The 10,384-nt window shown below is 37.6% G+C and overlaps 1 pseudogene; it reads right to left on the reverse strand.

Moving 5' to 3' along the window:
* Positions 1-519: 519 nt before the first annotated feature.
* On the reverse strand, positions 520-1,172 carry LOC103078480 (ras-related protein R-Ras2 pseudogene; annotated as a pseudogene).
* Between the last annotated feature and the right edge of the window lie 9,212 nt (positions 1,173-10,384).

Here is a 10,384-nt window from a genome sequence, read left to right on the forward strand (position 1 = left end):
GAGCTCTTTGCGTATCAACCCCTTATGGAACATATCTTTTGAAAATATCTTCTCCCATTCATTAGGCTGCCTTTTCACTTTGTTGGTGGTTTCCTTTGATATGCAAAAGCTTTTTAGTTTGATGTAGTCCCACTTGTTTATTTTTGCTTTTGTTTCCCTTGCCTAAGGAGACATATCCCAAAAAAATATTGCTAAGACTGATGTCAAAGAGTGTACAACCTATATTTTCTTCTAGGACTTTTATGGTTTCAGGTCTTACATTTAAGTCTTCAATTCACTTGAGTTCATTTTGTGTATGGAATCAGGTAATTTTTGAAGCATCCGTAGTGTTTCTTTTAAATCTGTCTTGAAATGACCAGAAGATTAGCTTCATGGAAAGGATTAACCAGCTTCTTGGTCTAAGGCTAAGAGGATCATTTGTCTAAGGCTAGAAAGGTACCAACATGATGTAAACTGTAAGGAGAGAAGGAGAAGATGCAGGCTTTTCCTGGCAGTGGGTAGCTAAAACTCAAATAATTCTTAGAAAATGACACGATGGCAGCTTTTCTTGTCTTTTTCTTTCCTCGTTGGTGAAGAAAGACATTCCCACTCTTGAAATTTCCTTATAACCCAGACAAGTTCATGGAAACCTTGATCTACGTTCATCCTAATCTTTGATGACACCTCCACAGTATGTTTCCTTAAGTTGTGGGCTAACTGCTATTCTTCCTACGTTACCTGTCTATGATGATCCAGGTCTGCTTTATTACCAATTAAAATCATTGGAACTCATCGTGATCCTTTACTCTGAGAGTCTGTCTTTGAAACTCACAGATTTCTTCAAAACTGCCTCTATGTATGTCTGAAAAGAGCAATAGGAAACCCTCATCAGTTCTCAGGAACTGTTCTCTTACAGCTCCAAACTTCTTGTCCTATTGTATCCAAAACATCTAGTTGGGCTGCTCTGTCATCTATCACACACACAAAGCAGATGGTTGGCTCACAATCTGTTACAAAAGAGGACTGTATGAGTCGGATGGGGAGCACCAACTTGCCCAAGCCACCCCACCATCCACCACCAACTGGTACGTCTGGCCAGAGCCGTTAGGTCGGTGCGCCACCACCACCAGGATGCTCAGAGTCCAGCCTGGCCACTGAGCTGCCACCTGACCTAGGTCTAGCTCTGGGGACATGTGGGGCCTGCAGGCATCCAGGGTCTGGTGGCTTCGCAGCACTCTTGGGGCTGGCTGGTCAGGCCCAAGGGGTGGAGAAGCGGGGTGACCTCAGGGGCCAGGAGCATCAGGGGCCAGGGTCTCGTTCTTCTACACCTCTCTATAGCACCCGCCCACAACTAATTTCAATATATGTGTGATGAACAGGTAATAATAGAGTTAACAATAATAACAACAACTGAATTCAGTACTAGATAAAATGTCAGTACAAAGGAAGAAGGAATTGACTGTGCCAGATGCAGGGAGTGGTTATTGAAGTATTCATAAAGGATACAGAGAGCTGTCCCTTTCTTTTTCCCATTGAGATATAATTGACATATTATATTGTGTAATATTAAGGTGTACAACATGTTGACTTGATACACTTCTATATTGCAAAATGATTACCACCATGGCATTAGCTAATACCTCTGTCATCTCACATACTACCATTTCTTTCTTTCTTTTTGGCTGCATTGGGTCTTCGTTGCTGCACACGAGCTTTCTCTCCTTGCGGGGAGTGGGGACTGCTCTTTGTTGTGATGCGCGGGCTTCTCATTGTCATGGCTTTTCCTGTTGTGGAGCTTGGGCTCTAGGCGCGCAGGCTTCAGTAGTTGTGGCACTTGGACTTCAGTAGTTGTGGCTCACAGGCTCTAGAGTGCAGGCTCAGTAGTTGTGGTGCACTGGCTTAGTTGCTCTGCGGCATGTGGGATCTTCCTGGACCAGGGATCGAACCCGTGTCTCCTGCATTGGCAGGTGGATTCTTAACCACTGCACCACCAGGGGAGTCCCTACCATTTCTGTTTTATGGTGAGAATGTTGACTATCTCTCTTAGCAACTTTCAAGTATATAATACAAATTATTAACTATAATCACCATGCTGTACATTAGATCTCCCAAACTTATTCTTCTTTTAACTGGAAGTTTTTACCCTCTGACCACAGAGAGCTATCTTTTTTTTTTTTTTTTTTTTTTTTTTGCGGTACGCGGGCCTCTCACTGTTGTGGCCTATCCCATTATGGAGCACAGGCTCCGGACGCACAGGCTCAGCGGCCATGGCTCACGGGCCTAGCCACTCCGCGGCATGTGGGATCTTCCCAGACCGGGGCACGAACCCGTGTCCTCTGCATCGGCAGGCGGACTCTCAACCACTGTGCCACCAGGGAAGCCCGAGAGCTATCTTTTAAAGGCTAAAGGAGTGGGGAGTAAAATAAGCATAGGTGCATGAAACAGCCTGATGAATTCCAGGACTGCTTAGCATGACAGGAACCTAGAGTTTAAGAATGGGATTAGTGTCAGGTGGAAACAATTGAGGGGTTTTAAGTGAGGAGAGATAATGTTATATTTGCATTTATGAAATATCACTCTGGCTTTATAAGGAAGAAGATAGATTTGAGGAATGCAAAACTAGAGTTAGGAGGGACTTAACACTTTTAGCCATGAGGTAGTAACAGGGACTAGATTTACCTCTCCACTTAACTAGAAAACCAGACAAAATATGTGAAACAATGTTTCAGACATTGGGCAACAGGCCTTGCAAGACTGTGAAGCCTGAGAAATGGGAAATTAATGATGCAAACCCCTTGATTTCCTCAATTTATTCCCTGGAGGAAGTTTCTACACTGTAGTGGAGGGAAGGGAAATTCAGAGTCTGGTGGTCTTGCTGGGTCGAGGAGATGGATACTGGAGTTTTTGGACAGGAATGCAGCTATTATTAGCCAAGCAGAGTGCCAGAGAGGAGGGAACTGCACAAAGAAAGAGCTTTGGAGATCTGCAGAGCGTTCCCCCTGAGTCTTTTGATGAGCATTAATTTGTGAATGCAAATGAGATCACTATCTGATGCTGGGGAAAGTCTGTTAGAAAGCAGTAGGCCAAACAATTCCCACATTCACCTAGGGCTGGGAATATTTTGTGTGCAAAGCTGGAGTGGGGAGGCATCATAAAACACAAGGCATCAGATAGAGTTCTCAGAAGAGGAATGTCTTAGTTGTGGAGCTTTATTAGGACTAGAGTAAAGGCTCATCTGGATGCAACCTAACAAATTTTTTTTTTTTTGAGAAAGTATCAATATTTGTTTACTCTGGGAATTCACATATGACTTTTTATTATAATTTTTATGGTACTTTTCTGTATTTTAAAATACAAAAACAAGCAAACCAGATGAGATTGTTTTTCCCAAAGAACACAAGTTTATCTTTTTTATTTTTTTAAATCTATAGGCTGCTGATGAAGATATTATCATGATATTCAATGAGCATCTAACAGTTTCTTGAAGCCATAGAATTTAATGGAACAGCTTTGGGAGATGTTTTGTTTTGTTTCCAGTTTTATTAAATTGAATATATTATATATAATATATATATCATATACATGTAATATATATTATATATCATATTCAGATACAATAGAATATATTATAATTGAATAATTATTGAATATAATTATTGAAAACAATTTTAATATAATAAAATTGCAAGTATTTAACAAACAGCTTATGGAGCTCAATATCAAAAAAACAAGCACTCCCAAATAAAATATGGGCAGAAGACCTAAATAGACATTTCACCAAAGAAGACATACAGATAGCCAACAAACACATGAAAAGATGCTCAACATCACCAATTATTAGAGAAATGAAAATCAAAACTACAATGAGGTATCACCTAACACCGGTCAGAATGGCCATTATCAAAAAATCTAGAAACAATAAATGCTGGAAAGGGTGTGGTGAAAAGGGAACCCTCCTGCACTGTTGGTGGGAAAGTAAATTGATACAACCACTATGGAGAACAGTATGGAGGTTCCTTAAAAATTTAAAAATAGAACTACCATATGACCCAGCAATCCCACTACTGGGCATATACCCTGAGAAAACCATAATTCAAAAGGACACATGTACCCCCATGTTCACTGCAGCACTATTTACAATAGCCAGGACATGGAAGCAACCTAAATGTCCATCGACAGATGAATGGATAAAGTAGATGTGGCACATATATACAATGGAATATTACTCAGCCATAAAAAGAAACGAAACTGAGTTATTTGCAGGAGATGGATGGACCTAGCGTCTGTCATACAGAGTGAAGTAAGTCAGAAAGAGAAAAACAAATGCCATATGCCAACACATATATATGGAATCTTAAAAAAAAATGGTACTGATGAACCTAGTGTCAGGGCAGAAATAAGACGTAGACATAGAGAATGGACTTGAGGACACAGGGTGGGGAGGGGGAAGCTGGGGTGAAGTGAGAGTAGCATCGACATATATACGCTACCAAATGTAAAATAGCTAGTGGGAAGCAGCAGCATAGCACAGGGAGATCAGCTTGGTGCTTTGTGATCACCTAGAGGGGTGGGATAGGGAGGGTGAGAGGGAGGCGCAAGAGGGAGGGGATATGGGGATATATGTATGCATATGGTTGATTCACTTCGTTGTAGAAACTAACACAGTATTGTGAAGCAATTATACTCCAATAAAGATCTATTAGAAAACTGTATATATTTAAAGTGTATATGGTAGATTTGACATATAAATATTGATACATTGTGAAATATTTACCACAATTAATTTAATCAACATGTCCATCACCTTAATAGTTACCCTTTTTTGAGTGTGTATGGTGAGAAAGCTTAGGATCTTCTCTCTTAGCAAATTTCAAGTATACAATACAGTATTATTAACTACAGTCACCATGCTGTACATTAGATTTTTAGAGCTTATTCACCTTATAACTGAAAGTTTGTACCTTTTGACCAACATCTCACCATTTCCCCAATCCTTGGCAACTGCCATTCTACTCTCTTTTTCTATAAATGTGACTTTTTTTCTTTAGAGTCCAAGTATAAGTGATACCACACAGTAATTGGATTTCTCTACCTGGCTTATTTCACTTAGCATAATGGCCTCCAAGTTCATCCATGTTGTTGCAAATGGCAAAATTTTCTTATTTTTTGTAACTGAATAATATTCCATTATTGTGTGTGTATATATATATGTATATATACACCATATTTTCTTTGTCCATTCATTCATTAATGAGTACTTAGGTTGTTTCCATATCTTGGCTATTGTAAATAATGCTGCAATGAACATGGAGGCACAGATAGCTCTTCAAGACATTTATTTTTGGGTATATATCCAGAATTGGGATTGTTGGATCATGTGGTAGTTCTACTTTTTTTTTGAGGAAACTACATGCTGTTTTCCATAATGGCTGTAATAATTTACATTATTATTACTCTACCAACAGTGCACGAGTTCTCTATTCTCCATATCTTCACCAACATTTGTTTTGTGTTGTTTTTTTGATAATAGCCCTTCTAATAGGAGTGAGGTGATATCTCACTGTGGTTTTGACTTGCATTTTCCTGATAATTAGTGATGCTGAACATCTTTTCATGTACCATTGGCCATTTGTGTGTCTTCTTTGGAAAATGCCTATTCAGGTCCTTTGCTAATTTTAAAATTCTGATTATTTGGTTTTTGCTATTGAGTTATATTAGTTCCTTATATATATTTAGATATTTATCTCTTATTAGGTATATGGTTTGCAAATATTTTCTCGCATTCCACAGGTTGCCTTTTCATTGTGTTATTGGTTTCTTTTGCTGTGCAAATCCATTTTGTTTGATGTAGTGTCACTTGTTTGCTTTTGCTTTTGTTGCCTGTGCTTTTGGTGTCAAATACAAAATACCATTGCCAAGACCAACATCAAGGAATTTTTTCCCTGTGTTTTCTTCTAGGAGTTTTGACAGTTTCCAGTCTTACATTAAGTCTTTAATCTGTGTGAGTGGTGTAAGATAGAGGTCTGGTTTCATTCTTTAGCATATGAATATCCAGTTTTCCCAACACTATTCATTAAAGAGACTATCCTTTCCCCGTTGTATGTTCTTTTTGCCTTTGTCAATGATTAGTTGATGGGCTCATTTGTGGCTTCTCTATTTCATTCCATTGTTCTAAGTGTCTGTTTTTATGCCAGTACCATAGTGTCTTGATTACTATAGCTTTGTAATATAATTTGACATCAGGAAGTGTGATACCTCCACCTTTGTTTTTCTTTCTTAAGATCGCTTTGGCTATTTAGAGTCTTCTGTGGTTCCATATAAATTTTAGTTTTTTTTTTCTGTGTCTGTGAAAAATGCCATTGGAATTTTAATAAAGATTACATTGAATCTGTAGATCACTTTGGGGAGCATGGGTGTTTTATTGATATTAATTCTTCCCATCCATTTGTGTCTTGTTCAGTTTTTTTCATCAGTGTCTTACAGTTTTCAGTGTACAAGTCTTTCACCTCCTTGGTCACGTTTATTCCTAAGTATTTTATTGTCTTTAATGTGACTGTAAATGGAACTGCTTTCTTAATGTCTCTTTCAGATAGTTTATTGTTAGCATATCAAAATGCAAGTGATTTTTGTATGTTGATTTTATATCCTGCAACTTTACTGAATCTTTTTATTAGTTCTAACAGTTTTTTTTGTAGTCTTTAGGGTTTTCTATATATAATATCATGTCATCTACAAATAGAGACAATTTCACTCTTCCTTTCCCATTTGGATAACTTTATTTCTTTTTCTTGCCTCATTTCTCTGGCCAGGACTTCTAGACCTATGCTGAATAAAAGTGGTGAGAGTGGGCATCATTGTGTTATTCCTGATCTTACAGTAAAAGCTTTCAGCTTTTCACCATTGAGTATGATGTTAGCTGTGAGCTTGTAGTGTATGGTCTTTATTATGTTGACGTACATTCCCTCAATACTCAGTTTGGTGACACTTTTTATCATGAATGGATGTTGAATTTTATCAGATGCTTTTTCTGCCTGCATCGATTGAGATGATCATATGATTTTTATCCTTAATTTTGTTAATGTGATATATCATGTTTACTGATTTGTGGATATTGAATCATCTTTGCATTCCCAGAATAAATTCCACTTGATTATGGTTTATGATTATTTTAATGTATTGTTGAATTTGGTTGGCTAATATTTTGCTGAGGATTTTTGCATCTATGTGCATCAGGGATGTTGGTCTGTAATTTTCTTTTCTTGCAATATCCTTGTCTGGCTTCATTATCAGGGTGATGCTGGCCTTGCAAGTTGAGTATGGAAGTGTTCCATCTACTTTAAATTTTTTGGAAGAGTTTGAGAAGGATTGGCATTAATTTCTCTGTAAATGTTTGGTACAATTTACCAGGTATACTAACTTGTCCTGGACTTTTCCTTTTTTGGGAGATTTTTGATTACTAATTTAATCTTCTTACTAGTTATAGGTCTATTCATACTTTCTATTTCTTTATGATTCAGTCTTTTCAAAAATTAAATAAAATTTTATTTTATTTAAAAATTTTTATTGAGGTATAGTTGATTTATAATATTATTATATTAGTTTCAGGTGTACAACATAGTGATTCAAATTTTTTATCTATTTGATACTGGCAGGTTATATTTCTAGGAATTTATCTGTTTCTGTTAAGTTGTCCAATTTGTTGTCATATAATTGTTCATAATTGTCTTTTATGCTCCTTTGTATTTCTGCAGTATCAGTCGTAATGTCTTCTCTTTCATTTCTGATTTTATTGATTTGAATCTTCTCTTTTTTTCTTAGTCAAGATGAAAATTTGTCAATTTTGTGTGTTTTTCTTTAAAACAGCTCAGTTTCGTTGATTTTTTTTCTACTATTTTTCTGGTCCATATATTGATACTTTTTCTGCTCTGACCTTTGTTATTTTCTTTCTTCTGCTATATTTGGCCTTAGTTTGTTCTTTTTCTAGTTCCTTGAGGTGTAAAATTAGCTAAATAAACTAAAATATGTATTCCTCTGACGATGGATGGATAATTTCAAATGACGTCTTTGAATTCACAGATTTTTTTTTCAGCTTGATTAAGTCTATTGTTGATGCTGTCCATCACATTTTTTATTTTATTCATTCTATTTTTCAGCTGCAGAATTTAAAAAATAATTTCTCTTTCTTTGCTAAACCTCTTATTTTGTTGACATATTGTTTTCCTGATTTCATTGAGTTGTGTGATCTCTTGTAGCTGAGTTTCCTTAAAACAATTATTTTGAGGGACTTCCCTGAAGGTCCAGTGGTTAAGACTCCATTCTTCCACTTCAGGGGGCACAGGTTTGATCCCTGGTCAGGGAATTAAGATTCTACATGCCATGCAGCTTGGCCAAAAAACAAAAATAAACAATTATTTTGAATTCTTTGCCAGGCAAGTTGTTGATCTCCATTTCTTTGGGGCTGGTTGCTAGAAAATTATTGTGTTCCTTTGGTGGTATACTATTTCTTTGATTTTTTCATATTTCTTGAAGTCTTGCATTGTTTTCTTCACATTTGAAGAAGTCAGCTCCTCCAATATTTACTGACTGGCTTCAGGAGAGAGATACCTTCATTTGTTAGTCCAGCAAGGAATTCTGAGGCTTTTACAGATCTTCTCTATGGATGTGCCCAGTCTACACTTCTTGCTCTCTCTTAGGGGAGAATTCTTAAGATTGCATGCCTTTTCTCAATCCTGCGAAGATAGGCTGGGTGCTGAGGGCCTCCTTTTTCCCCTTCTTGGGCAGTACCCTGAAATACTCAAGTTTATGAGCATTCTCCCAGTCCCGCAGAGTTGGGATCACTTTCTGTGCTTGTTTGCTAGACATCTGCAAGGGCTAGCTCTCACTGTCCATAGGAACTTATGCTGGAAACCAGCCATGGGGAGGTTGTGAGTATAGGGGAGATGCACAGAGAGTTGAGGGTTCTCAAGAGCCAGTTAAGATAAGGCATTCCCAGTGTCTCATGGTTGGCCTTTTAGATAGAATCCACAGATCAGTTGGTAGGAAGAAGCATGAAGCTGTTATTTGTGTCCCTCTGATATATTCCAAGTACATCAAAGGGACACAACTGTGTCCCTGTGCTCCCCACCTCTCCCAATTGCACGCCTTGCAGATCACCTCAGTAACCTGAGTTAGGCAAGAAAGAAGTGGACCTCTTGGGCAGCATCCAGCACAGCTGGGAGAGGCAGGCACTCACTCACATGCTCTCCCTTTTTCCTGCGGGAAAAATTACAGGCTGTGGGGGTCTTCCTGGCACCAAGTCCTGCCACCTTGAGGTAGAGGTGACATGGGCAAAGTGAAACTCTTTCTCTAACCCTCTTCAATATATTTCATATATTTTTTCTTCAATGGTGTTTTGGAACGTCTCCATTGGATTAATGGACTCTCACAAATGTGCCTTCATCTGTGGGTGATTGCTTAAATTGATGTGGAGCCCCAAATCTGCATATAAATGCCCCTGCAATCCAGGGTGCAATATTTTTTAAAATTTATTTATTTAAAATTTTTTCCCAGTTTTATTGAGATGTAATTGACATATTAGCTTAAGGTGTACAGCATAATGATTTCATACATGTATGTATTGCAAGACGTTTGCCATAAGTAACATCCATCAGCACAGTGTTGCAGTTTTTTTTTCTTGTGATGAGAACTTTTAAAGTCTACTCTCTTAGCAACATTCAAATATATAATACAGTGTTGTTAACTAAAGTCACCATGTTGTACACTATATCCCAGAAATTATTTATCTCATAAGTGGAAGTTTGTACCTTTTGACCAACTTCACCCATTTCCTCCACCCCTCATCCCTAGCCTCTGGAAACCACTAATCTGTCCTTTGTTTCTATGAGTTTTGCTTTTTGAAATTCCCCATATAAGTGAGATCATACAGTATTTGCCTTTCTCTGACTTATTTCTCTTAGCGTGATGCTCTTGAGGTCCATCTATGTTGTCAACAAATGGCAAGATGTCCACTATGTAGTCCTATACACTATTCCATTGTGTATATATACCAAATTTTCCTTTTCCATTCATCTGTTGATGGACACTTGTTTCAGTGTCTTAGCTACTGTAAATAATGCTACAATGAATATAAGGATGCAAATATCTCTTTGAGATAGTGTTTTCATTTCCTTTGGATATGTACCCAGAAGAATTGCTGGACCACATGGTAGTTCTACTTTTAATTTTTTGAGGAATCTCCATACTGTTTTGCATAATGGCTGCACCTATTTACATTTCCTCCAACAGTGCACAAGTGTTCCTTTTTCTCCACATCCTTGCTAACATCTGTTATCTCTTGTTTTTTTGATGACAACCATTCTAAAAGGTGTGAGGTAACATCTCGTTGTGGTTTTTTTTTTTTTTTTTT

Source organism: Lipotes vexillifer, unplaced genomic scaffold (genome assembly GCF_000442215.2).
Source record: "Lipotes vexillifer unplaced genomic scaffold, Lipotes_vexillifer_v1.1 scaffold525, whole genome shotgun sequence".
In the NCBI taxonomy this organism is placed as follows: Eukaryota; Metazoa; Chordata; class Mammalia; order Artiodactyla; family Lipotidae; genus Lipotes; species Lipotes vexillifer.